General features: G+C 61.5%; 1 protein-coding gene across 2 annotated transcripts in view; it reads right to left on the bottom strand.

Moving 5' to 3' along the window:
- SYT2 (synaptotagmin 2) overlaps positions 1-26,208 on the bottom strand; it is an 89,524-nt gene extending 63,316 nt beyond the window's left edge. The window contains exon 1 of one of the 2 annotated variants that reach the window (XM_070055093.2): positions 26,188-26,208. The gene's annotated coding sequence lies outside the window, so the exon portion shown is untranslated. Of the gene's footprint in view, positions 1-25,630; positions 25,855-26,187 lie in introns of those variants that run through there. The other variant, XM_051820485.3, reaches the window with a different exon arrangement.
- Between the last annotated feature and the right edge of the window lie 459 nt (positions 26,209-26,667).

Consider the following 26,667-nt stretch of genomic DNA (forward strand, 5'->3'; position numbering starts at 1 on the left):
GCTCTACCCTTTGTCTGGGACACCACCATTGGATCCCATGGTCTCCTGCTACTGCTCCCCTCCTGCGCCCCTCACTCAGCCTACAGCACTGGCATGGCGTCCTGTCCTGTCCCTGTCCCCCCATAACCCCTCCACGGTGAAGGCCCCGGGAGCCCAGGCCCCTCCCCAGCCCTTAGCGGTCACTTCCACACAGGTGGTGTCGCACCTTGAATGAGTCCCCCAAAGCACAGGTGCTGGAAACAGAGCCCCCGATGCAGCCACACTGGGAGCTGGGCATGAGTAAAAGCCCAAAGGTTCTTGAAGGCTCTGATCTCATAAATGCCTTCAGCCCCTGTTCTCTCTCAGCCTCTTGCTCTTCCACCTTCGGCCAGATGACACAGCCCAGAGGCCCTGCCAGTCGCCTGCACTGCTGCCCATCACAGACTACCCAGCAGCGGACACAACCCAAGACAGCCTCCCACCCTCCACGTTCTCACACCCCAATTGGACCCAACCCTCCTGGGCTGATGCAGCCGTCTGGTTCAGAGCCCGAGGGGCTGGCCCAGGACTCCCTTCCCCTTTCCTGCCCACCCAGTTTGGACCATGACAATCCCTAATTAGCTCTCCAGCGCAGACTCCCAGAGGCCGGCCGGCACCGCTGTCACCTAGATTCCACAGTCACCTCCCTGGCGCTGATGCCCGCATGGCTCCCAGCTCTGCCGCAGCGACCCCCTCACATGCACATCTGGTCCCCTCACAGCTCCACCCCACATCCTTCGGATGCAGCGACCCCGCCTGGCACTCAACGCCCCCACTCCCCCTCCCCGTGAAGCAGAGCCTCAACCCCCGCCAGTCCCCCTGCAATGTGCTCACGGTGGGCAGGTCAGTTCCCTGGGGATTCACCCTGAGGGCAGGGCCCTGGCTCTTCACCTCGGCTTCCCGGAACCCAGCCCTTACGCAGGCTGCACACACTGTGGCTCCACATGGAGCCTCCTGGAGTCCAACAGGAAAATCCAGAGGATTCAAATGAAACTAGGCCACCGGGTCATTGCTGGAAGGCACACGCCAGTGTCGGCCTCTCTGAACTGTTCTTCCTCTGGGGCGCACAGCTGAGGTTCAGTTCATCACTGTTCCAGCGGGCGTGCCGAGCAGGTGGGGACAGAGTTGGGAGGTGCCCAGAGCCCCACTCCCCCAAGCCACCAGCCTTACTCCCACACAGCCTGGCTTCTCCCTTGCCCTCTCTGCCTCTCTCCATCAAAGGACATTCCTGGGAGCTGCGCCCCAGCCACATCAAATGTTGGAGTTCCCAGCCAACAAATTCCTGACAACAAAGCAGCTTGCAGGCCACGGGGACCTCGCACGTGGACGCCATCCCTCCAGGCACGAGGACTTGAGGGGCAACAGCAGGGCCGCTCTTAGCACCTGCAGCCTGCCTCACTCAGGCAGCTAGCGGGCACCTCCAGGAGACCTCTGGACCCAGCCTGACTCCTGCTCCCAACCACAGCCCCCTGCCCCAGCCTCCAGGCCGTCCGCCCACTACTGACAGCCCAGATGATCCTCCCCAGAGCTGGAGGGAAACAGAGAGGGAGGCCGCAGCCGCCAGAACCCTGCTGCCGCAGTCTTATTTAACAGGAGCAGTCCCCAGGGCAGGGCTCAACTCCTCAGGCCAGGCTGCAGAGGGCGAGCACTCAGGAAACATTCAATTAAGTCTCCAAGAGGCTCCCAGGGAAAGTCCTGCGTTCTCCGGGGCTGAGAAAAGGCTGCAGACCAGAGCGCAGGGCACAGGGCGCAGGGCGCAGGGCACAGGGCACAGGACACAGAGCATAGCGTGCAGGGCACAGGGCGCAGGGCACAGGGCACAGGACACAGAGCATAGCGTGCAGGGCGCAGGGCGCAGGGCACAGGGCACAGGGCACAGAGCATAGCGTGCAGGGCGCAGGGCACAGGGTGCAGGGCACAGAGCATAGCGTGCAGGGCGTAGGGCACAGGGCACAGGGCGCAGGGCACAGGACACAGAGCATAGCGTGCAGGGTGTAGGGCACAGGGCACAGGATGCTCTCCAGAGGCAGGGCAGCAGCCGTGCGTCCTGGACGGTCCCCAGCAGTATGGAGCATGTGGCCCTGAGCCCTCCCCACTCCATCCCGACTCTCAGGGCTAGCAGCAAGGGGAGCAGCCAGGGGAGCGGAGAGTCTGAGGCCCCCATGAGAGCCCAATGTGAGACTCACTGGGAGCCTCCATGGGGACCAGATCGGAGCCAGCTGTGGCGCTGCTGAGGACAGCACCCCCTGTGCTTCCAACCCACACCGCAGTGACCCCAGCCACACCTGCTCTGACACCGCCTCCCTGGCTCCCTGAGGGCCAGCTTGCCTGGCTAGGGAGACTGACCTCACTGCCGCCCCTGCCCAGCCGGGGGCCGGGAGAACAGCCGGGGCAGGAAGCATGGGAGTGCCTGACTGGGAGGCCCCCTGCTTCCAGGCTTGAACAAGCACCAACGGTGGGAACACAGGGGCACCATCTACTGCGGCGCAGGCCACCAATACACAACACAGCAGTAACGAGATCAGCCGGCAAGAGTCCCAGGCAGGACAGAAGTCACAGCTGGAGGAGGAGACAGATGAGAGGGCCGGGGGGCTGGGGAGGAGGAGGAAGAAAGAGCAGAGCCTGCGGGCTGTGTGAATGAGCGACCGGGGACCTAGAACGCACTCCAGGTGAGCACACACCTGGGAGAGCCCACACCTGGGTGAGGGCTCCGGGCTGGCGTGGGGAGGCTGGGGAGACAACACGGCACAGCACAGGCCACGCCAGGCACACAGCACACCACACCCGAGAGGTGGGTGAGGGGGGCCAGGGAATATCAGATTAACCAGGTCCTAGTTTCCCAAACTTCTGTTCTAGGACAGGGACGGATGAGAGCCCGAGTCCTCACCGGAGGCAGCCACAAGGCCCACACGTCAGTGAGAAAAGACGGACAACCGGCAGGAGAGCGAGCAGACTTGACAGTGACTGCAGAAAAGGACGCCCACACGGCCAATGCGCACAGGGGAAGAGCTCGTGTTTCTAGCCATCGGGGAAATGCATGATGGAACCAAAAGCAGGGGCAAGTGTTTAGTGCAGTGATTAATACAGTGCTTGGAGGGGTCGGCGCTGTGGCACAGCAGGTGAAGCCACCGCCTGCAGTGCCAGCATCCCATATGGGCACCGGTTCAAGTCCTGGCTGCTCCACTTCCGATCCAGCTCTCTGCTATGGCCTGGGAAAGCAGTGGAGGATGGCCCAAGCCCTTGGGCTCCTGCACCCATGTGGCAGACCTGGATAGAATTCCAGGTTCCTGGCTTTGCCCTGATCTAGCCCTAGCCACTGTGGCTATTTGGGGAATGAACCAGTGGATGGAAGATGATTTCTCTCTCTCTCTCTCTCTAAATAAATAAATAAATGTTGAGAGAGAGGTGAGAGAGAGACACAAGAGAGGAGTGTGAAGGCACTGAAGCTAGGAGGGGAGGGCTTCCAGGCCCGGTGGCCACCCTGTAAGAGGAGGGCTTTCTCGGGGGGCTGAGCCCTTAGCAGAATCAGGCTGTGGGAATTCAGTCCTCCCCCCGCAAACCCACCACTGAGGGGGGGGGGGCGCCAGAGGCAGCGGAGCTTCCTCTTCCCTAGGAGGAAAAGGCACCAAAGTGGAGCCGCTTCGCAGTCACCCTGGTTACGAGGAGTGGGAGGGGCTGCTCGGAGAACCCGGGTCTGCACCGTGCCACCCCCACTCCCACACCCGCCCCATCACCACCACGGCTGCCGCCGATCCGTGGGGGTCTCAGGAGGGCATCAGCCACGCCGCCGATCCGTGGGGTCTCACGGCTGATGCCCAGGCAGCAGGGGCTCTGAGCGCCCCCTTGGTTCCTTGCAGGTGAGTCTGAAGCCGCCACAGTTTGGGGCACACGAGGGCTCGGGTCTCCCAGTGTCCCTGGCCAGCAGGCACTCTGCCATCAGCCCTACCTCGGCCCTCACAGCAGCCCCCTGGAGAAGGGTCGCTGGGGTCGGGGAGAGAAGCCAGGCTGTGGGGAACGCCACCTCCGGAGGCTGGGGTCTGGGGGAGTCGCCTGCCTGCATTCCTCCTTGCTAATGCTCTGTTGCAAGACGCACCGCGTGTTGTATTTCAATCCACACTGCAGCATATTTCAGGGCAAATTTCCTACTGCCTGTCACAGCTCAGGGGAAAAATGAACGCACATTTCCCCGGCTCCATTAACCAGGGAGCAGGCTCACAGCGCTGCAGGCTTGTTCCCTGCAACCAGAGGAGGAATGAGATCATCGGGAAAGAGGCCCAGAGGGGCTGGCACGGCCGTGCAGGTGCAGGGCGCCCCCAGGCAGGCTGTGCACAGAGAGAGCGGCCCAGGACACAGTGCTGGGCCCCTAGCATTTGGTCCTTGGGTCCTGCCCGTGCCCCCACCCCGCCTTCTTCTTTTCACCCCCGTCTCCCATCCTGACCTTACAGAGACAGACAAGGACATGCGGAGTCCCACGGCCTGATTCTCCATGGCCAGGGAAAGGCAGGGCGTGATCTGGGGCTGGGGCTCCCTGCTCTCAGGTCCCCCACGTGGCCAAGGACAAGCCAGCCTGGAACCTCACACCCAGCCAGCTCCCAGCAGCCACCCCCCTGGCCATCATCCCAAACTGGTCCCCGAGCCTGCTCCCCGCCTCCTGCTGCCGCTCTCTGTGCCCTGCCAAACACTCTCCCCCCTGCACCCCTTGGGCGTGGCCTTGCCCCTCGCAGCCTCACTTCCTGCTGCCCCCCCAGCCCTTCAGAGCCCACCCAGGGGCTTCGCCCCCTGAGTCTTCGCAGCGGTGACTCCCTCTGCTTGGGACCATTTTCTCCCTCTTGTCCACCTGCTCCCTCCTCAGGAGTCAGCTCAACGCCTCCCGCGTCACGAAGTCCTCCCCGATCCTTCCCTCACCCCAGGGCACCCCGGGCACTATCTCACACTTCCCTGTGCGCCGGGCCGACCTGCCTCCAACATGCCTACAGCTTGGCCCCCTGGGTAGGCCTACACTGGACATACCCATGCTGCGAACCCTCAGCCACACCTGCACTCTAAGTTGTAAAACCATCTTTGCATTCCCAGGATGTTGCAAAGTGGCTGCTCCTTGGGGTATACTCAACTATCTGCTGAATGACTGAGACCCCCGTGAGGGCTGTGTGCAGGGCAAGGCCCTCCCCCAGGGCCCCACTAACCATACAGGGTCTTCACCCCCACCCCGAGCTCCAACACCCACCTGGGTGAGCACCCCCAACTTAGCACTGAGTGCCCGCCCTGTGACATGCGCTGCTCTCTGGCTTCCCCAAGCCCAGCACGGGGCTGAGCGTGAGGGAGACTCCAGTGGGGCTTGGTGCTGGAGTGGCTGCAGGCGGGTGGGCAGGGGAGGAGCTCTGGGGGGTGCGTTCTCCTTGGCCAGACACTGGAGACAGGGACCTGTGCTGGTGACGACAAAGCAGGTGGAGCTCAGACAGGACGGGGCAGAAGGTTCCGCGAGAAACAGCCCATGGCTGCTTGTTCCAAGAACGGCTCCTGCTAACGTCTGCCCTTGGGAACTTGAGACACAAAAACCACCCGGGCTCTCCCCCACCCCTCCCTTCCTGCCAAGTTCTTCGTGCCTATCCCTGACCCGAAGCTGAAATAAGCGAGCAAATGGTCTTTCCAGCGCTTGCAACTCTGAGGACACCTTAATGGAATGGGGATGGTGCCCCGGACGGCAGCGCGGGCTGCTGCACGCTGCCGGCCCCCAGGCCAGCCGGGCCCTCCTGCGGCACAGGCTGCGAGTGCAGAGGCCCCCATGCACCGGCGAGGGCTCGGCTTTTGTACTCCAACCTGCGGTGTGGCCTTCGGCATGCCACGCTACTCTCCTGGTCAGTTTCCCCATCTGTAAAATGGGCTTATGTGATCCAGCACAGCTCTCTTGGCCCCTCCCCGAGGGTCACAGAGGCTGAGATGAGAGGGGAAAGCCCAGGAAGATGCCTCCCCACAGCTCGGCAGGGACGAGCCTGCCATTGCAATGCTCTGGCCCGCCCTGGGGGTGGGGGGTAGCACAGGGCCAGGGTCCGGGGCAGGAGACCTCCGGTGGTCGTCTCTGCTGTTCCGCTGAGTAGGCTCCGATTCAGCCCCTGGACCAGCAGAGGACTGTGTTGAGCTGGAGCCGAGAGACAGCGACACAGGGCTTTGGCTCAAGCCCCAAGTCCTGAATTGCATTTTCCTGTCTGTTAAGCAAGCATTACTCATCCGTCTCCCGCGCGCACAGTGCTACATGAGACCTTGCAGGGAGGGCCCTGTGGCCCGAGGAATGGGGGGCTGCATGTGCCTGCAGAAGCCCCTCGGGCCAGGGAGCTGGCGAACTCCCTGACGGCGGGAGCTCCCTGGTCCCCACTCGGGGCTAAGTTGTCCCCCACCTAAGGAGGGGGGTCCTCAGGTGCTCTCCTCACTCAACCTCCAATGCCCACATGGCAAAGGCAGATCCAAACAGGCACAAACAAAGGACGTGTGGGTTCCAGCCACAGCCTGGAGCTCCCTGTGCGCTCGCAGGAGCAGCTCCAAGGACCAACCCTAGCAAGGGCAGGTGCCTCCTGCACCCCTACACTTGGCCAGCGCCAGTCGTGAACCTTGAACCCCACAGTCCCTTCTAGGGGTCGGGGGCACTCTCACTCTCCTGCTAGCTGACCGGGAGGCACAGGAAGGCATGGCTGGAAAGCTCTTAGCCCCCTACTCGCCAAGGGGGGAGGGAGAAGACAGGCACGCGTCCCCAGGTATCTTCCAACCCAAGCAGACCTGTCACCTGCAAGGACAAGCAGCAGACCGTTCACACACATGAACACGCATGCAGACACACATGCACACATCTCCCAGCATGCACACACCCCCCACATGCACCCACACACAAAGTGCACACACACCCATGTCCCAGACACACACACACACACAGTCCCATACACCTTCCCACACATGCATGTGTGGGCGTGCACATCCCCCATTCCCATCTCCCCATCCCCCACCAGGGAGCAGCCCAGCCTGTCCAGCACACGGCTGCCTGTGGCTGTAATTCTATGCTGGGATCCCAATGACATCATTCCCCCAGGGTCAGCTGAGAATGGGGAGAGGGAGCCAGGCGGGAGAAGAGACCAAGGGACCTGGTTGCAGGAGCTCCACAGCCGTGCAGCCTTCAGCAAATCATCTCAGGCCTGGGAGCACCCCTCCCCCCTGCTTGTTCTCAGGGTGTCTCCCTACACCGTGGGAGAGGAGGGTGCTCCTTGGCCCCTGTCCACCACCAGCAGGCCACTAGCCCCTGTAGACACGCCTGGGGCTGCTGCTCCTCTGTTCACTCCCAGCGATTCCCCAACATTCTGGACGCTGGGCACTGCAGATGCCCCCACAGAGCAGGCTGGCCCAGTCCCCCAAAATAAGCACCACGGGCCTTGCTCCCTCCCCTGGGAAGGGCCCAGGCACAGAACGCGCTTGTCTGCCAGCCCACAGGGTGCAGAGTGAGGGAAACCCAGGAGTCCCCTGCCTACCAGGAGGGAGGGCGGCAAGAAACATCTGATTACACACACCTGCTGAGGTGCCTGCTGAATATTTCACAGGGCAGTGACGATCCATTAGTCACCATCAATTATTCATCCCCGTCAGGGCTGGGGCCTCCGACGCAGTGGGGAGCAGCTGGAGCTGGGACCCACACCCAGTCTCCCTCCAGCCCCCTGAGACAGCCAGCCACTTCTCCCACACCCCAGCCACCCACGCCCGCCTCTGAAAAGTGCACATGGAGCCAGACGGCTGTCACCCCACTGCACAGAGGGCCACCACGTCCTAGGCCAGGCCAAGGCAGGGATGCAGGAGCCTCACTGGGGTTTCCAAGACACAGAAACAGACATGTCCTCTCTGGAGGGTGACCAGCAGGTGCAGCAGCAGCAGAGGCTCTGGGCCACCTGTCCCAAGCAAGGCACCCGCTACCAGCCCAGCTCCACCCTGACCTGGAGGTCTCCAATCTCCAGAAGAGATTCAAGGGAGAAGGTCCCCACGTCCAAGCCCTCAGCGCTGAGGCGGCCCTCCTACAGTGCATCCATCAGCCTCTGCTGACCTACACCCGAGGACCCAGGCTCACACCTGTGGGGGCAGGCCACTGACTCTCTGGATGGCTGCACCTCCTCCACGGTCCTCCAGCGACTACCATGTCCCGGCACTGAGAAAGTCAGTGAATCCACTGTCTAGTGGATTCACAGTGGAGACAAACTTGGTTTCCCCTCTGTTAGGATCGTCTTCCTAATACTGTCAAAAGCCGTCCCCTGTGGCTCCTGCACCCAGGCTCATCCTCCCAGCTCGTAGGAAGAGAGCACTGGAATCCGTTCTAAGACCCAAAGCGCTGCACTCACAGCACTAAGACCACAGGACCCAGCTCCTTCTCAAGCCTGCTGCCCCCAGGATCCCATGTGCCCCAGACCTGCCCCCAGATCGGCAACGGTTTGGAGAACCAGACTGCACAAAAGGGGCTCCCTCTGGTGCTCCCCACTCAAGGACGCCACACCCACACATGCACACAAGAGTCTTCCCTGCCAAACGGGGGTCCGCCTCCACCTCTCCCAGTCCCCACTCTACCCCCAGGAGCTGGCGTTGGCCCCTGACAAGGTGGGCAGTGAACCACCTGGTGATACAAACAGCACAGGGACGCACTGTCTGAAACATGCTCTCGGACAGCCTCCGCCAGGCCTGGGCCCCCAGTGTCTACCCAGTCTTTCTGGGGGGGCATCCCTGCCTGGTCAGCACGGCAGGTGCCTTTCACTGCGAGGAGCGGAGGGGCAGCCTGAAGCGAGCGTCTGAATTCTGCGCAGACCCAGACTCGCAGGGGCGGGAGGAAGAGGAGCAGCCCTGGGGCGTGGGGAGGGCTGGGTAGCAGAGCACAGCAGGTGGGCCTCTCTGAGGGGAGGCAGCCCCCCCCCGGGGGGGATTGCCTAGAACCTCCCAGAGGTCTGGTAAGCAGTGCAGAGCTCCCAGGGGTCCCCTCAGTGCAGAGAGCCTGGCCTGCCTTCCTCGTGACGCAGGGCCCCAGTCACCCCTCTTGTCCCAGCCAAGTGCCCAGGACAGGGGAACGGGGCAGGGGGGGTTGGGTTCTCGGTGTGATGGGTGGAAGAGCAGTAGATGGGGAGGACCGCTGCGCCCTCCAGGCCATCGCGGGTTTCCAGGGCCTGTGGGCCTCTGAATGACCCTGCTGGGATGAATCAAGAGTCCACAAAGACAGTGCAGCGCAGCCCCTGCTCCTGGCACTCAGGACGCAGCCAGGATCTGTCACTCTGTCCTCCCTCCCATCACCAGAGCCATGCGGAGCTGCCCTGTGCCGTCCCCACCTCTGGCCCCGGCCATGCCTCCTCCTCCTGCAGGCTGCTCCCACTTCAGCCCAGCCCCCTACTGAGGAGCCTCTCTGGAGAGGGCACAGGGGGAACCTCCCTCTGACACCCTGGTGACCTACGACCCGGGAAAGCCTGGATCCCCTCTGCGCACGCCTACTCAGTTCCCACCTCGCTTATGCGCCACATGCCAGGCCCCCACCAACAAAACCTACTCCTCCGACCAGCTCAGGCTGGAGTTGGCCTGTGGTGGAGTGGGCCACAAGGTGCCTGGAATAATGATTCTTACAGGGCAGATGGCCCTGCTCAAAGCACTAAGACTCAGCCACCACCCATGCAGACTGCCAGACCTGAGGTCATGAATTCCTAGCACCTGCAGGCTATGCTGGCCCCACCCACAACGCCAGCATCCTAGACAGGAGCCCTGGTTCAAGTCCTGGCTGCCCCACTTCCAATCCGGCTCCCTGCTAATGCACTTGGGAAGGCAACAGGTAATAGCTGAAGTCCCTGGGCCCATGGGCCGGCGCTGTGGCTCACTTGGTTAATCCTCTGCCTGTGGCGCTGAAATCCCATATGGGCACCAGGTTCTAGTCCCGGTTGCTCCTCTTCCAGTCCAGCTCTCTGCTGTGGCCTGGGAAGGCAGTGGAGGATGGCCCAGGTGCTTGGGCCCCTGTACCCACATGGGAGACCAGGAGGAAGCACCTGGCTTCAGATTGGCACAGCTCCGGCTGTTGCAGCCATTTGGGGAGTGAATCAATGGAAGGAAGACCTTTCTCTCTGTCTCTCTCTCACTGCCTATAACTCTACCTGTCAAATAAAAAAATTTAAAAAAAAATAAAGTCCCTGGGCCTCTGTCATCCACGTGAGAGACCCAGATGGAGTTCTAGGTTCCTGGCTTTGGCCTGGACCAGCCCCAGCCTTTGTGGCCAACTGGGGAGTGAACCAGTAGATGGGAAGAAAATATATATATAAATACACACACACACACACATATATATATATATCTTTCAAATAAATAAATAAAATAAAATCCTTTTGAAAAAGTTAAACCGGCCTTACCTTAAGCCAAGCCTGCAGTCACGATCACTTTTTAAGAACCCGGGGTGTTGGGGTGTTTTGTACCGTGGCTAAGATGATGCTTGGGGCAGCCCACATCCCCTACTACGGTGCCTGGGTTCGAATCCCAGCTCCACTCCCAATTCCACCTTCCCACTGACGTAGACCCTGGAAGTCAGCAGGTGACGACTCAAGTATCTGGGTCCCTGCCGACCATGTGAGAGATCAGGATTGAGCTCCTGGCTGCCGGCCTCAGCCTGGCCTAGCCCTGGCTAGTGTGGGCATTTGGGGAGTGAACCAGTGGATGGAAGCGCTCTCTCTCTCTCTCTCTCTCTCTACCTTTCAAATAAATAAAAATAATTTTTAAAAAAGACCTTCTGGGAAAGACAGTCACAGACCCTAGGGCTCACAGTGGAGCTGCGCTTGGCACTCACACCCTGCACTGTACAGATAAAAGGTGGGACCCAGGAGAGGGGTGGCTTGGCCGAGGTCCCACAGTCAGGAAAGGGCAGGACCGCGGCACCGCTTTCCCTGCCCGGCCTCCTGCAGAAAAACAGCAGGTGGGAAGTCAGGAGTCCAACTGTGGCTCTCCCGCTAGAGCAGAGCGCGGCGCTGAGCTCTGTCCGTGGTGCTGAACCTCCCAGCCCCCGCCAGCCTGGTTTGCACTCCTGAGCACTGCCGTGGCTTCAAGCATTGCAAAGGTGCTGAGGAGAGTTCAGGGGGAAGCTGATGACAAATCCACCAGAGCACCGAGATGAGGAGACTGCAGCTAACGGCAGGAGGACAAACAGGCAGATGTCCAGGGCCACAGGGAAGAGGGCAGTGCACAGCACAGCCCCAAGCCTTTCCTGCCATCACCTGGAACAGGCACGGGCACCTGACCCTAAGATACTGAGCATCGCTGGCGCCGCGGCTCACTAGGCTAATCCTCCACCTTGTGGCGCCGGCACCCCGGGTTCTAGTCCCGGTCGGGGCGCTGGATTCTGTCCTGGTTGCCCCTCTTCCAGGCCAGCTCTCTGCTGTGGCCAGGGAGTGCAGTGGAGGATGGCCCAAGTGCTTGGGCCCTGCACCCCATGGGAGACCAGGATAAGTACCTGGCTCCTGCCATCGGATCAGCGTGGTGTGCCGGCCGCAGCGTGCTGGCCGTGGCAGCCATTGGAGGGTGAAACAACGGCAAAGGAAGGTCTTCCTCTCTGTCTCTCTCTCTCACTGTCTACTCTGCCTGTCAAAAAAAAAAAAAAAGATACTGAGCATCAGGTCCTTTCAGAGCAGCTGACAGTGAGAAAACAGCATGACAGACACTGGTGGGCCAAGGGGAGGACGCAGGGTAGCTAGAGAGCTCCCGCCAGGGGCCGGCATTCTGACACAGCGGGTTAAGTATGGCCTGTGATGCCCACATGCCCTATGCGCACCAGTTCAAAGCCCGGTTGCTCCACTTCCAATCCAGCTCCCTGCTAATGCACCTGAGAGAGCAGTAGGAGATGGACCAAAGTTCTTGGGGCCCTGCACCCACTTGGGAGACCAGGAAGAAGCTCCTGGTTCCTAGTTTCAGACTGGCCCTGCTCTGGCCATCGCAGCCATTTGGGCTATGACCTAACGGATGGAAAAGCTCTCTCTCTCTCTTTCCTCCCATCCCCCTCTCCCCCTCCCCCTCCCCCTCCCCCTCCCCCTCTCCCTCTCCCTCTCCTTCTCTCTGCCAAAAAAAAAAAAAAAATCCTGCCAAGAGGCTGGAGGCATGGTATCAAGACATCTTCCAGCATTGGGATCAGGACTGCCCTGCCCTGCAAGGCCTTGAAGTCAAGTCTGGGAGAGTTGTCAAAAGGATAAATGTGCTGTCCATTCCCCCTCTGTCAGTGGCAAAGTAACCTCTGATAAGTTTACGTCATTTCTAGAACAAAGCCCGAGATGCCCTGCAAACCCCTGGTGTGACACCACAGTCGTGGCAGAAGAGGAGCCTGGTCCGTGCTGGGCCTGATGCAGTCCCTGCAGAAAAATCTGGAAGCTGTTCCCTTCACAGGGCGCTCAGCTCCCCCTTCAACTAGAGCTGAATGACAGGCTTGCTGGCAAGCAAACCCTCAGCACCTGTGAACAGACCCCACGCAGAGGGCTGGTGGCAGGCGATGTCCAGCACCCTGAATCGCAAGGGGCAGCCCTGCCCACACTGCAGGGGCCCCTGCACATCCTGGTGCAGGTCTCGCCGCAGTCTCGGATGCTGAGCTCACACCTGCGCCCTTTAGCCCAGAGACAACACTGGGGCACTGATCGAGGAGGAGGTCCCGCCCTGCCTGGCCCATCACAGCCAGCGTCAGTCCCAGGGCCCCTCCTCCTAGTCCTGAACGCCAGTTACCTGGCTGAGATTGTGCACACATTCCCCTCTCCAGCAGGTCACCATCCACACTCAGGCAACTCCAGGAAGGAAACGGTGCCGAGAGCAGATCTGCCTGTCCTACCCCAGGCTTGGCTTCTCTTTGGAGGAGGTCTTCTGCCTGCAGGGTCTGCTGTTACGATGCTTGCACGCTTCTCCTTAGATCCACCTCAAATGCTCCACACCGAGGTTCACCCCACGGCTCCTCTGACACTAGGACTCCTTCTTGACAAAGACGCAGGCATGGTCCCCCTTAGAAGCAGGGAGCAAGGTTTCCACAGGCAGCCTCACACAGAGTGCAACATGCCCGCTGCCTGCACACACGGGGAGCCCAGCGCACAGCAGACCCCTGGGAGAGCACTTGGGATACACCGGAGAAGTCTCCACGGGAGCTCGAGGGCCTCATCTCCAGCCCTTGTTGCTGGGGCTGGAACAGAACTCCACGGCTCCCAGCCCTCCTGCTGCCAGCAACTGACACACTTCTCAGAAGCCACGTGTCCACTACAGCAGGAGAGCAGCGGTGCCACCCGACCCGACGTGATGGAGTGTGACAGCACACGTGTCATCGGGAGACGTGAAAGAGGATGGTTTATGCTCAGAAACCTGTCTCCAAGAGGACGCGACATCTCCCTCTCACAGACAGCCAGACGGCGCTGACATCAGAGGCACCGCGAGCAGGGAGATTCATGGGCTTGTCTGGGGCAGGGCCCTGGTAAGGTCATCACCGCCCCCACTGCCACGCAAACTCTGGAAAGCCCTCGCTCTGATCTTCCAGAACATCGACAAGACAGTTCCCTTACGCTCTTTTTGGGAAAAAAAATGAAAACTTTACTATTTCCTTTTTGTTCAAAAGGTAGAGAGACACAGAGAGAGCTTCCACCCACTCGTTCACTCCTCAAATGCCCACAACAACCTGAGCTGGGCCAGGAGCCCGGAACTCCACCCAGGTCTCCCAAGGGGGTGGTAGGAACCCAAGCACCTGGAGCACCACCTGCCGCCTCTCAGGGTGTTTGTTAGCAAGAAGCCTGGAAGCAGAGTGGCTGGGCCTGAACCAGGCACTGCAGCACGGGGTGCTGGCACTCCGGGTGGTGACGTCCCACCCCTCCCTGATGCCCTGTGGTCACCTGCCAGACGTCCCAGTGCAAACAGCCAGACAGTGCTGCCTAAGATCTACCCGACACTGGGCTTGCTGCCGTTTTTAGCCACGGCTCCAGGCCCACACTCTGTGCCACCATGACAGCCTGCTCCTGTCCCGTCCCCATCCCTGATTCTAGCTGCTCTGGGACACACTTGCCAAGCCAGCGCTTTCTCCCCCTCCTTGCCCTGCCAGCCCCATTCCTCAGCCTCCAGGGGCAGAACCACAGCGTGGCCTCGGGAAACCTCGGAGGACTTCCCGGACACTGGGAAGGGACGCCTGGGATTTCCCAGCCGGAGCCTCATTCTGCAGAGGAAGGAGCAGATGCAAAGAGAGGAAGAGATGAGCTCAAGGGAGCCTGGGGGGCAAAGGAGAGCCAGCAGCTCCAGCCCCCTGGGCCACACAGCACCTGCCTCCCGCACAGAACCCCTCCCACAGGCCCCGCCCTCCTGGGCCTGGCGTGAACGGTATGGGCACACACACACCTGGCAGTATCAGCGGCTGGACCCCACATCCCAGGGAGAGTGCAAGAGTGCCTGCAGTCCCTCCATAGCCCATGAACCATGGCGGCTTGGACCAGCCATTCCCTAGCCCATAAAGTCTGCTATAAACCCTCAGAGCATAGAGTGCTATTTACTTCATGCCAATTACACATAATCATATAATCAGTTGTGTGGGGTTTTTTTTTAAGCTTTATTTTTTATTTATTTGAAAGACAGAGTTACAGAGACAGGTTAAGACAGAGAGAGAGGTCTTCCATCCGCTGGTTCACTCCCCAGATGGCCGCAATGACTGGAGCTGTGACAATCCGAAGCCAGAAGCCAGGAGCTTCTTCCTGGTCTCCCACATGGGTGCAGGGACCCAAGGACTTGGGCCACCTTCCACTGCTTTCCCAGGCCATAGCAGAGAGCTGGATTAGAAGAGGAGCAGCTGGGACTAGAATCGGCACCCATATGGGATGCCAGTGCTGCAGGCCAGGGCTTTAACCTGCTGTGCCACACGGCGAGTTGTGTGGCTTTTTTACAGGCAGGGTCTGTTCTGTCCTCAGCGCCATTCAGCCTGCACAATGAATGATCACCGCGCGAGTGAATGGATGGATGAGAGGCCGGCGAGGCACGTGGGGGCCTGGCCAGCGTTCCATAGGCCAGGGCTCCCTGCTCCTACTCCTGGCTCCAACAATAAGAAGGTGGAATGGGTAATGTCCTGAATTTTCCTTCTCTACAGAACTCAGGACACAAACAAGCATCCGGCGGCACAAGGTGTATTTGAAGCAGGGGCCAAGCGAGTGCATTGGTGGAGTGACTCAGTGAGGCCACACGCTTCCTTGCACAACTTCCTGGCCCCCAAGTCACTGGGCAGGGGCCGGAGTCCCAGGCACTGCTCCCACACATCGTCTCCTTCAGCCTCCCCCCAAGCCCCACACCTCTGAGCACACAGCCCAGATCCGCACCGCCTCCAGCGCGCTGCCCACAGCTGCAGCCAAGCCAGCGTGGCCAGGACGACGACTCCTAACAGCAGACAGCAGCTGCCACGGCCTGGGAAGGCAGCAACTGCTCAGGGGCAGGGAAAGCACCAGTCCCAGGCCCACAAGTGCCCAGCCTGACACACCCCGGTCTAGGAGGCTGCTCAAGGCAGTTCTGAGGCAGGCAGGGGAGGCCTGTGGGCTGGGGGAGGGGCCGTCACCACACGTGTCCTCCAGCCTGGAGATAAGGCTCGGCTCCAATTTCGTCCTCAATTTCCCAGGAAGCTGAGAAGGAGGCACCACGGCTGTGGGCACCCTGCCAAGGGCTGTCTGGGGGATGTTTACGTCTGTGTGTTTGTGTGAAGCTGTCAATCTTCCCTACTCTGAGCCAAGCGCCCCACGTGGCCACGAACTCCAAACAAAAAGGAGACGCTCTGACGGGAGTTGAGGTGCAGCAGGTTAAGTCGCTGCCTGCGATGCCTGCACCTTATATGGACGCCGGTACGAGTCCCGGCTGCTCCATCCAATCCAGCTCCCTGCTAATGTGCCTGGGAAAGCAGCAGAGGGTGGCCCGAGTGCTTGGAGCCCTGCACCCACGTGGGAGACCCGGATGGAGTTCCAGGCTCCTGGCTTCTGCCGGACCCAGTCCCAGGGGGTGAAGCCATTTGGGGAGTGAACAAGCAGATGGATAATTCTCTCTCTCCCTCTCTCTCCCTCTCTCTCCCTCTCCCTCTCCCCTCTTGTAATTCTTTCGAGTAAGTAAGTAACTTTTTGGAAGGAAAATGCTCTCTGAACATAGGCTTGCTGCGGAGTCTGTCTACTTTGGGGAGAGGAAGGGCTGTCTGGGGCCCTCGCACTGACACCCTGGAGGCACAGGCCCCTTCTAGATGTCCTCACCTCTCTATCTCTATCTCTCTCTCTCTCTCTCTCTCTCACACACACACACACACTCACACACTGAGAGGCCCGTGTGCACGCGCACACACACATACCCAAAGGTGTACTGTGGAGGAACACACGGGGCGTGGAGCATTGGGAAGACCCCGGCACTGGGCCCCGGGGAAGCCGGATAGAGTGGGCTCCGTCTTCCTCAGGACTGGCCCCTGGCGGGCGCCTCAACAGCAGGGCATGGGGACAGCCACACCAGGAGCAGCCACGCACCAGTGCCATCAGTGACCTGGATGTGTGTGATGGACACCTGGGCGTGGCTGCAGGCAGCTCCTGGTCTGTCCCTCGGTTTGTCCCCTAGGCCTAGCTGACCACATTCTCTCAGTGCCAGAGCCACGAAAGCCACAGGAGAGACTAAAAGACTCAGCGTGGGGGGAGCGTGGCGGCCCCGTCCCACCATCGGGGGCCAGCGCCAAGTGCGGATCTCAGCTCTTGGAGGTTTTACTGCCAAAGGCCGGCTCCACCAGGAGCTCTAAGTGCCCGTGCAGGACAGAAGGGAAACACTGCACCCCCATCAGCAGGGCTGGGCTCTGCGTGTCCTGTGCATCCACAGAGCTGCGTGGGCAGGACCAGTGTCCATGCTGAGTGGGCACGATCCACTCTAGGGAACCTCATGAACACCAGTCGTGGTAGGCATCCGTCCATGCTCCCCCTTGAATCCCTTCTTTGCCGGGGAGGAGGCAAAGGGGCCCAGGCTGAATCCAGGGCTGACTGTGCCACCCCCCAGCAGTGGGACCGTGGGACACTCACCGCCTTCCACGTGAGGGTGAGAGAACATGGGTGAGAGAGGCAGGTACACAAGGCTGTGGATGCATAAGCCACTGAATCGAACCTTTAAGACAGGCAAATTATGACCTGTGGAGTACACCTCAACAAAGCTCAAGCCGTTAGAAAGGTCAAAGGAGGTCATATGCAAAAGAACATTTTGGCCACGCCCCCTGCCCCCACTCCCCGCATAGACGCCAGCCCGGCAGCCAACACTGCTCTCCCGGCATCAGGGGCCTTGGGAGTCAGTTCTGCCTTGATCCCTGTTGGTTTCTTGCCATGCATTCTTAAGATTTATTTATTTGAAAGGCAGATTTACAGAGATAGGGAGAGAGGAAGAGAGGGAGAGAAGGGGAGAGGGGGAGAGAGGGAGACAGAGCCACTGCCTGCAATGCTGGCATCCATATGGGTGTTACAGAGATAGGGAGAGAGGAAGAGAGGGAGAGAAGGGGAGAGGGGGAGAGAGGGAGAGAGGGAGACAGAGCCACTGCCTGCAATGCTGGCATCCATATGGGTGCTGGTTCAAGTCCCGGCTGCTCCACTTCCCATCCAGCTCTCTGCTATGGCCTGGGAAAGCAGTAGATGATGGCCCAAGTCCTTGGGCCCCTGCACCCATGTGGGAGACCCGGAAGAAGCTCCTGGCTCCTGGCTTCGGATCGGCCAACTGGGGAGTAAACCAGCAGATGGAAGACCAATCTCTCTCTCTCTCCCCCCCCCCGCCCCGTAATGCTGCCTTTCAAATAAATAAATAAATCTTAAAACAAAACAAACAAAACGTCAGTGTTCACACTGTGCAGACACCATGCAATCGTACGGAGACGTTGCTCGGTGACACCGGCTTTCCTTCTGTGCTGACTTCTCCATTGGCAGAGTGAGGCGGGGCAGGACACAGCGGCCGGGACAGTCTCGGGCCACCGCCTTGACTCCTGCACAGCCTCCAGCACCGTCCAGCAGGAGCGTGGCAGATGGCTGAAGGGTTGCTAGGAAAATGGTTCTGACCGATGGGCCCCTCTGAAAACTTCTTGAGGACCCCCGGGGACCTGCACGACACTACAGTCACCCGTAGTGACAGTCTGAGGACATGTCCCTGTCACAAGGCCCAGAGCGCCTGTGTGTCACTGCCTCTGTTTTCAGATGAGGACCCTGCACTTGCCCAGGACACACGGGCAGGAGGTGGAGGTCTTGGTTTAAAACCGGCCCTCTAACTCCCAGCCATCACGGGCTGCTTGGGCTGCTTCCTATAGAACACGAGGCTGGGGGCTGGGGGAGCAGGGACCAGAGGTGTCGGCCCCTCTGTGCCCCTTCCCCATCGCCTCACCTCCTGGGGTCACTGGGGCTCCCCACCAACTCCAGGGAAAGCTCCAGGATACCTCCCAGCCTGGCAGTGGTGAGGCCGGTGGCTCCTATTGCTGTCCGCCCCCTGGGCACCCTGCTGTCCCTCCACCAGCAGGAGACCTGACGGGCTGGGGCCAGGCCCCCTGGGAAGCCTCAGACCCTGGGGACTGGGCCGAGCCGGCCGGCTCCACACTCGCTCCTTCCTGCCTCACACAGCAGCGGCGGCCACAGCCAGCGTCGCTCCGGCATCAAAGAGCTAATCCAATTTCTCGCCTGTGTTTCCCCTCCGCCTCCTGCAATGCCAGGATTGATTTGGAACCAGGGCAGCCTCATTAAAGTGATGCCTTCTCCTCCTCGTGGGAGAGGGAGCCCTCCCCCTGCCATTTAACACTGTGCTGCCTGCCGACACGGAGCCAGCCGCACGCTGTCCGAACTTGGTGGGCTTCGCCTCTGGCTCTCCTGGACTCCCTGCGGCCAGGCTGGCTCTCGGGCCCAGGCCTGCTTTCCCCAGGCACTCAACCCACAGGTTCTGGGCGCTACAGGTGATGGCCCTCTCCCCTAGCTTTGGGGAGGGGGCTCGCTCCCTGCTGGCATCTGGTCCAGGCTCCCATCACCGGGCCTGTGACTTTAGTCCAGCAAGGACTCCAGCAAGGAGGAACCCAGGGTTGCAAAGGAAATCGGGGAGCCAGGCAGCCCAAGGAGGATGGAGGTAAGGGCTGTGGGTTGTGGAGTGGGCTTCTCTGAAATAAACACAGGGGGCTGGGGACAGGCAGGGTCCTTCGCCGCTCCGGCACCCTTAGCCCAGGCCCCCTTCCCTGCTCTGTCTCTCTGTGTCTCTCAGGAAGGGGCCTCCTCCCCTGCGGGCCATGAAGCCACAGCAGCAGCAGGTTAGGCCGCACCCCAGGAAGCACTTCCTGTCTACCAAGGACACCGGAGCTGCGCGCCAGCCACCGTTCACAGCAGCAGCTCGTGGCCAGCACACAGGCAGCCCTAGTGCAGACCGCAGCCACGCGAGGAAGACGGCCCTCTGCCCTGCCAGCCCTGAAGGGAGGAGCAGGCTTCCCTGGGGCAGCTCAGTGCTCCCACTGACCTTGGGGTCACCAGCCCTGGGCCCCCCACAGACACATCCTGCCTCACTGGACCCAGCAGAGGGTATGAGGAGGGGGAGTGAGTGAAGAGAAGGGAGAGACAGGAAGGGGAGGGAGAGGCCAAGTGCAGGACATCTCTGCTGTCACACAGGCACATGCACACACTGACGCACACACACACATGATGCATATGTGCACATTCGAACACATGCACACACTCTGATGAACGCACACACAGGATGCATATGTGCACATGCGTACACCTGATGTACACACTCTGATGCACACACATGATGCATATGTGCACATGTGTACACCTGATGTACACACTCTGATGCACACACAGGATGCATATGTGCACATGTGTACACCTGATGTACACACACACGATGCATATGTGCACATGCGTACACCTGATGTACACACACTGATGCACACACACACGATGCATATGTGCACATGTGTACACCTGATGTACACACTCTGATGCACACACATGATGCATATGTGCACATGCGTACACACGCACACTGGTTATTACTTTCCTCCCTTCTCTGAGACTCCACAGGCTGCCCTTGACCTCTGCAGCCTCTGCCATCTTGACCTCCACCACCTCTCACTTCCCCAGGCCCAGGCAGGCACCGCATCTGACCCCCACCTGAACAGCCGGGCGCACAGGAGGCCCAGGGAGAGCCTCAGTCCCATCTTGCAAATGCAGTGGGTGGCTAGGCCTCACCCTGACCTCACACGCCTCCCGGCTGCTCCCCCATCGACTCCAGTAGGGAAGGAGTTAAGCTGCCCCCAGCCCCTCCCCATCCTCAGCCTCAGTGCCACCCGTTCATTGAGTTCTATTTTGCCATCTCCCCAGCGCCATACGCGCAGTCACAACCACTCACGCTCGATGTTAAGATGCACAGAGCGGTAATGGGTAAATTCCGCCTCTAATTGCAATCTCCCCTAATTGCTCAATTCCGCAGCCACCACAGCAGCCCGACTCTAGGAGGCGGCCCTGCCAGGGTTCTCCGCAGCCTGGGGGTTCCCGGGGCCCTCGCACGTGCCTCACAGCAGCCCCCAGCCCCAGGCTGGCCTCGGGCTTCTCAGCTCTTTGCAAGGGGAGGCACGAGGTAAAACCCAGCCACGGACCCTTCGCCCTTCAGCCCGCACCTGCACCGCGAAGGGTGTTGGGGAGACCCAGGCCCCCGTCCTGTCCCTGGGGCCCTTGCAGGCTGCCAAAGGACATGTGGCTACTCTGGGGGTCCCCTACATGCTGGCGTCTTGTCCATCTGAAGGGAAGGTGGCGGGGAGGAGGCAGGAAGGAAGAGGGCGCCTGGGCTCCCAGCCCACTGGACTCCAGCTGCCCTGTGGGTGAGGGTTGTTGGACTTTGGTCTGTGAGACACTCAGGGACTGGGCCAGACCGCACAACTTCCTTTTCCCCTGCCTTCGCTGGCAGCCCCTCCCGGGCCCAGCCTATGCCCCCCTACACACGCACGCGCACACCCACAGGTGGGTGCACGCGCACACACATGCTGCTGCTGGCATCAGAGGAACCACTTCAGTGCCAAAGTAGGACTTGCAGAGACTCCGGGTGCTGGTGACGGACAGGGCTGCTGAGGCTGGGGGCAGATTCAGGTCCAGCCGGAGCCCACCCTTTGCTCTCTTCTGCCTGTCCAGGCTCCTGCCCAGCCCTTCAGAGCAGGCGCCAGAGCCTTAGGGAGAGGCTGCAGGGAACCCACCACCAGGAGGGAGAGGGGCTCCATTTCTCCTGTTTTTAAAAAAAGCTTCCCGATTTCACTCACTCAGTCTCACGGCGTTCTTGACCCGTGTTCCGGGCAGAGAGGTGCGGCAGATGGGGAGGGGAAGAAAAGTTCCAGCCAATCACTGGCAGCAGCCTGGGAAGCCCGTGCCCATGACCCTGGGTTCTGATTGCATAAGGGCTCTGCCTTTGCCTCCAAGTTGTGACATGGAGACACTGGTGGCCGCCCCAGGGCCTCTGGGTGCTGCCGAGAACTACAGTGGTGAGTGGGACCCCAGCCCCAGAAGGGAAGGGTTGCCAGCAACAGCACGTGAGATCCTGGGGCCCCCAGACAGGGCGGCCACTTCGGCCTCGCGTGACTTTGCAACTTCGAGGCGACACCTCCTTCTTCCTCCCTCACCCCTGAGCCCTGGACTCGGGACTGCCTGGGAGCAGCACATACGTCGAGCCCCAGTGGCCATCCCAGTGGGCCCAGCACACTTTGCTAAGTGGCAGAGTCCACAGGGGGCCTCCCAGTCCTGCGTCTCCCCTGGCAGGCAGCTAGCTGGGGGCTCTGGCCCAGGCTGGAGGGTACCCAGGGCGGACGCCGGGCAACAGCTCATGCTGACCACCCATGTGGCCATCCTTGCGGAAGTCCCACTTAGACCCCACCTGTGTAGGGGCAGGGCCACACCCAGGCCCTCCCTGGCTGTGCAGACACTGGGGCAGGTCACTCTGGCTACTTCCTCGGACCATCAGCTCCAGGGATGAAGACGAAGGACTGCTGGGACAAGTCCTTCCCAGAAATTCAGCTTTGGGAAAAATAAAAAATAAAAACAGCTCATTCTGCAAAGAAGGGCTATGTGAACGTGAGAGGGGCCGGACACTGGAGTGGCAACCACAGAACCTGCCGCAGCCACGTCCTTTGGGTTTGAAGAGCAAGGCTCCGTGCAGCTGGGGCGCTCAGCAGTCCGGCGGTGAGCAGGGACGGGCTGCAGGGAGCCCCCAGGCAGTGTACGGACAGCACCGCTGGCCTGGCTCCGAGCCTGCGCTAGGCTGCGCTCTGAACACAGCACAGGAATCCTTCCTCCCAGCCTCACCAACAGCAGCCTACGCCACGGAAAGGAATTCCTGCTCCATTCTACAGATGAGAAGACTGAGACACGGAGCTTGAACAGCTCATCCAAAGTCAGACCAAGTGGCATAATCACAACATTGCCCCTTAGAGAAAATATCCATGAACTTGACATTTCTCCAAAGAAACGCTATGCTTCGTCCTGACCCCATGAGAGCCCAGGAGTGAATCCCAGAAGCTCCACTGGCCTGGCTTCTGACCAAGTCGGGGATGAATAATCAGCTTGTTGCCTGTGTATAGATTATTCAGAGAGCGAAGTCAGAATGGCATCCGCCCGGTGAGCCGGGGCCTATTTTTAAGACAGTGCTAACGGTTATCCCATGTGTGCCGCCACTCTGGCAGGAAGGTGCTATAACCCTGTGTACACACACTCTGGGCCTGCTCAGGTGACCCTACTCCACGCTCGCTCTCAGAGCCCCTGCCTGTCGGCATGACACCTGCCACAGCTGTGATGAGCTGTTGATGTATTTATGTGCTTAACTGTGCAGTCTCCATGAGACCGTGTGTGCCACGAAGACAGGAGGCAGCTCCATCTTGTTCCCACAGAACGACTGGGGAAACTGAGGCTCAGAGCAGCCACGTACACCTGTGCAGACCCACAGGAATGCAAAACCCACAAGAGCGGGGATTCGGGTCTGTGTGTTCACCGCCACAGCACGGCGACCAGGGCAGCAGCGCAGACCCAGTGCTCACGAATACTTGTTGCGTGAATGAACGAGCACGGGCCCACGCCTCGTGACCAGTGGCCCCGGGATGTGAACCCAGGCCCAGCCGGCTCCCGGCATCTGTGCTTTGCTGCTGCTTATTTCAACCACTGCAGCAGTGAACGCCGGCTGTCGCCCTCCCTGACTTCGCCCTCCCAGTCGGCCAAGAGTACCCCCACCCCCTGGGCCTTCTGGGGTGCAAATCCAGCTTCAGCCGGATCAGGACGGCCCACGCAGCAAACCCCAAAGCCAAACACAGCAGCATCTCCACCCACCCCCTGCAGCCTCCACTCCCGTCCAGGGGAGGGAAGCAGCGGGCTCTCCCAGCCCACTGAGCCCCAGCCTCCTCACCATCCTTCTTGTACCCCAGCCTGCAGCCCCCCAAAACAGGCTCTCCCACGAGAAGCCTGCACCGGCTGGGTAGGGAAGAAAGAGGAGACTCGGCCGAGACAGGACGAGGTCTAGGTGGAGGCAGCACGGTGCCGGGACTGCTGGGTGGCCGGGTTCCAGGCCCTGGGCAGGGCAGCCATGTCCACAGCCACCTCCAGCCAGCTCTCTGTGGTGTCAGGGACAGCCCAGCGGCACATGCCTGGTGCTGCCTGAGGGGCACAGGGCCGGCGGCAGAGGCCAGGCACAGCTCTGCAGGGGTCTCCCGGGCCCTGGCAGCTCAGCCCAGTGGGTGACACAAAGCCAGTTGCTTGCTGCTCCACGGGAAACGGTAGCCTTAACCAAACACCGGCACCTTTCTCTCCCTCTAGCCTGTTCCTGTGTGTGGAGTCAGGCCCACAGCCGAAGGAAGAAATGTGTTCTTATAACCCTTCCCCTCCAGAAAAAAACCCAAACTGCCAGGACTAAGCTCCTGGACTCCTGAGCAAGCGTGCGGTCCCTCTCCCTCCAGGGCACAGACGGCAGGTGGGCTACCGCGGAACACTCACCTCTGCCCCCCCAAAGCTTTTCCAAAGCTCCCCAGCTCCTCCTTGGGGAACCCATGGAGGAGGGCAGGGGGATTGGACCCAAGAGGACCCTAGAAGCAGCCAGGCCCCCTGAGAGCAGCCTTGGACGACCAGGCCAGGATCTGGCCAAGAGCCAGGCAGGCCAGAGGCTCAGCTGCGGGGGCCCAGCAGCGGCCACTCCCAGGGACGGGGAGAGAGAACAGCCGGGGCTGGGCTCCCTGGCCAGGCCGCAGCAGTGTATCTGGCCTGGACCCCTGACGCTGACTCACCCCCGGGGCCATGCCGGCTCCCACGGGCCACAGGCACGTCCCACTGCATCAGCCGCCCCACCCCCTCCCACAGGCCCCTCCGGCTGGGCCCAGGGACACCCGGCAAGGCTAGTTTTTCCAGCACCTCTGTTGATCACAGAGATGTTTCTAGCAGCCTAAAGGCTGGACCTGGCCTGAGCAGGGGGAAGCCGGCCGGCTCCTGGTTGTCACCCCCGCTGATGGAGCGCACAGGTTAGCAGGAGTGGGAGCCGTCGGCTGGAGGACAACCTCTTACCCGAGAAGCAGCAGCAGGAGGGGAGCGGGAGAGCCCCCAGGCTCTGCAGCCCAGGCCCGGCCTGGCTTCCTGAGTGCCTCCAGACCCCAAGGATTTCCTCATCCTCACACCCACCCCATCCCAACCCAGGTGTCCCCAGCTCTGCCGGCCTCGCCACACTGCAGTGGCCCTTCTGGGCTGGCACCTCCTCTGTCCTTGCACTCCAGCTTCCAGCTGCCGGGGCAGAACACCTGCTCCTCTAGGGAACAGGGAATGAGGTCCGCTTTGGGGGGAGGGGAGACACGCACGTTCCGGGGGCGGGGGGCTCCCGCAGGCACCTGTAGAATGCGGCAGGCAGGAGGAGAGGAGAAAGGAGGAAGCACCCGGGTTGGTGGGACGGGGAAAGGTTTAAAACTCCTCTTTTCAGTTAGGACAAAAGCCCTGGGCCCCGAGAATCGGGTACAGTCAGAGGAAGGGGCTCCGGGAGCGGGAAGTGAAATGGAAGAGTCTAGAAAGCGTCGCAGGGCTGGAGCAGGGACCGCGCGCCCCAGGTCCTGCTGAGTCATGAGATTTGCAGGGAGCCAGGGGCGCCGGAGCCCCTCTGAGTCCGGATCCCGCGCCTCCGACCCTCCCGTCTCACGGCCGGTCGCAGGGGTCTTTCCAGCCTCTCCCTGTTACAGGGTCTCGGGGACCCAGGCTGCGCCGACCCTCCCATGCCCTGTACGACGTCGGGGCCGGGGTCCCCGAAGCTCGCGGCGGGGGCCAAACAGCCTTGGCGGGCGGACCAGGGGGCGCGAGCCGCGAGGGGGCGTCCGGGCCGGGGGCGCGCTCCCGCCGCAGCACCGCGGGCGGCCTGGGAGAACTCGTCCCGCCCCGCCCGGGTCCCGCATTGGAGCGGGCTCCGCGCCCCTGGGGTCCCGCTCCCAAACGCACCTCGCAGCCGCGCGCTCCGAAGTCCCCGAAGGACGGCGCGGGCGTCCGGCCCCTCGGCCTCAAACTTCGCGACCCCACCCGCCGCCCCGCGCCCCTGTGCCGCGAACGGGAGGAGAAACTTCACAGGGGCGGGGGTCGGGACTCACCCGGGAGCGAGCGCAGGCGGCGGCGGCGGCGGCGGCGGCGGCGGCCGCGGTGCCCGAGGTGAGGGGGCGGCGGCTGCGGGCTGCGGGCTGCGGCGCGGCGGGGGCGTGGGTGCCCTGGCGCGGAGTCCCCGCTCGGCCCCAAGTGCCTTTGCCGCAAGACTTGCTGAGCTCGCAGCCTGCGCCGAGGCGGCGGGAGGGGCTGATCGATGGGCGCGCGGCGAGCGCTGCAGTGCGGGGAGGAGACGGCGCGGGAGGGCGGGACCCGCAGCGGCGCGGGCCGGGGCGGCCCTGCCCTGCCCTGCGGGCGCTCTGCTCCCGCGCTCGGCGTCCGGCCGCCTGCTCAAGGTCAGGAGAGCGGACTCGCGGGCGGCAGGGGTCGCTCCGGCCGAGGCCCCCGTTCCCTCCGGGCCGGGTCTGTGCCCCTGGAGCCGCCCTCCACCCCACCCCGCCTGCAGGACCCGCTGCAGCGCAAGGCACAAACTGGGCTCAGGAGCACCCCCAGAACCTTTTCTGGGTCCCTGAACCCCGCTCTTGGCCCTCCAGAAGGCCTCCCCTACCTGCGGGGGCTCCCTGGGTGGCCTGGGCCTGTGAAGATAGGGGGGCGCACCGGCAGGTGGGGGGAACGGCTGGTTTCTTACGTAGCAAAATTTTCCACGAGTGTTAGTGTCTCAGCGCCGGAGCCGGCCCTTCACGGTGGGTGATGTGGCCGGCGTGCACATGAATGGCTGCGGGGAGCCTGCGCGAAGGCAAAGGCCCCCCCTCACCTGCCCGGGCCGTCGGGACGCAGCGCACCTGCACAGGGCCCCTCGGCGGGGTACCCAAGCACCCTGCCTCTCTCCCGGCTCCCACCGTTCAGAGCCAGAGATGGCTCCTCAGTCATTTGCCGAGGGGCAGGCGCTTGGACAGCGGTTAAGTCTGCTTGGGACACCGCATCCCGTAACGACGTCCTTGGTTTGAATCCCAGCTCCTCCGCTTCTGATTCCAGCTTCCTGCTAATACATGGATGGCCCAAGTACTGGAAGCCCCGAGATTGGAGC

The sequence above is a fragment of the Oryctolagus cuniculus genome, chromosome 13, assembly GCF_051225735.1.
Source record: "Oryctolagus cuniculus isolate XC-2025 breed Fujian yellow rabbit chromosome 13, ASM5122573v1, whole genome shotgun sequence".
Lineage (NCBI taxonomy): Eukaryota > Metazoa > Chordata > Mammalia > Lagomorpha > Leporidae > Oryctolagus > Oryctolagus cuniculus.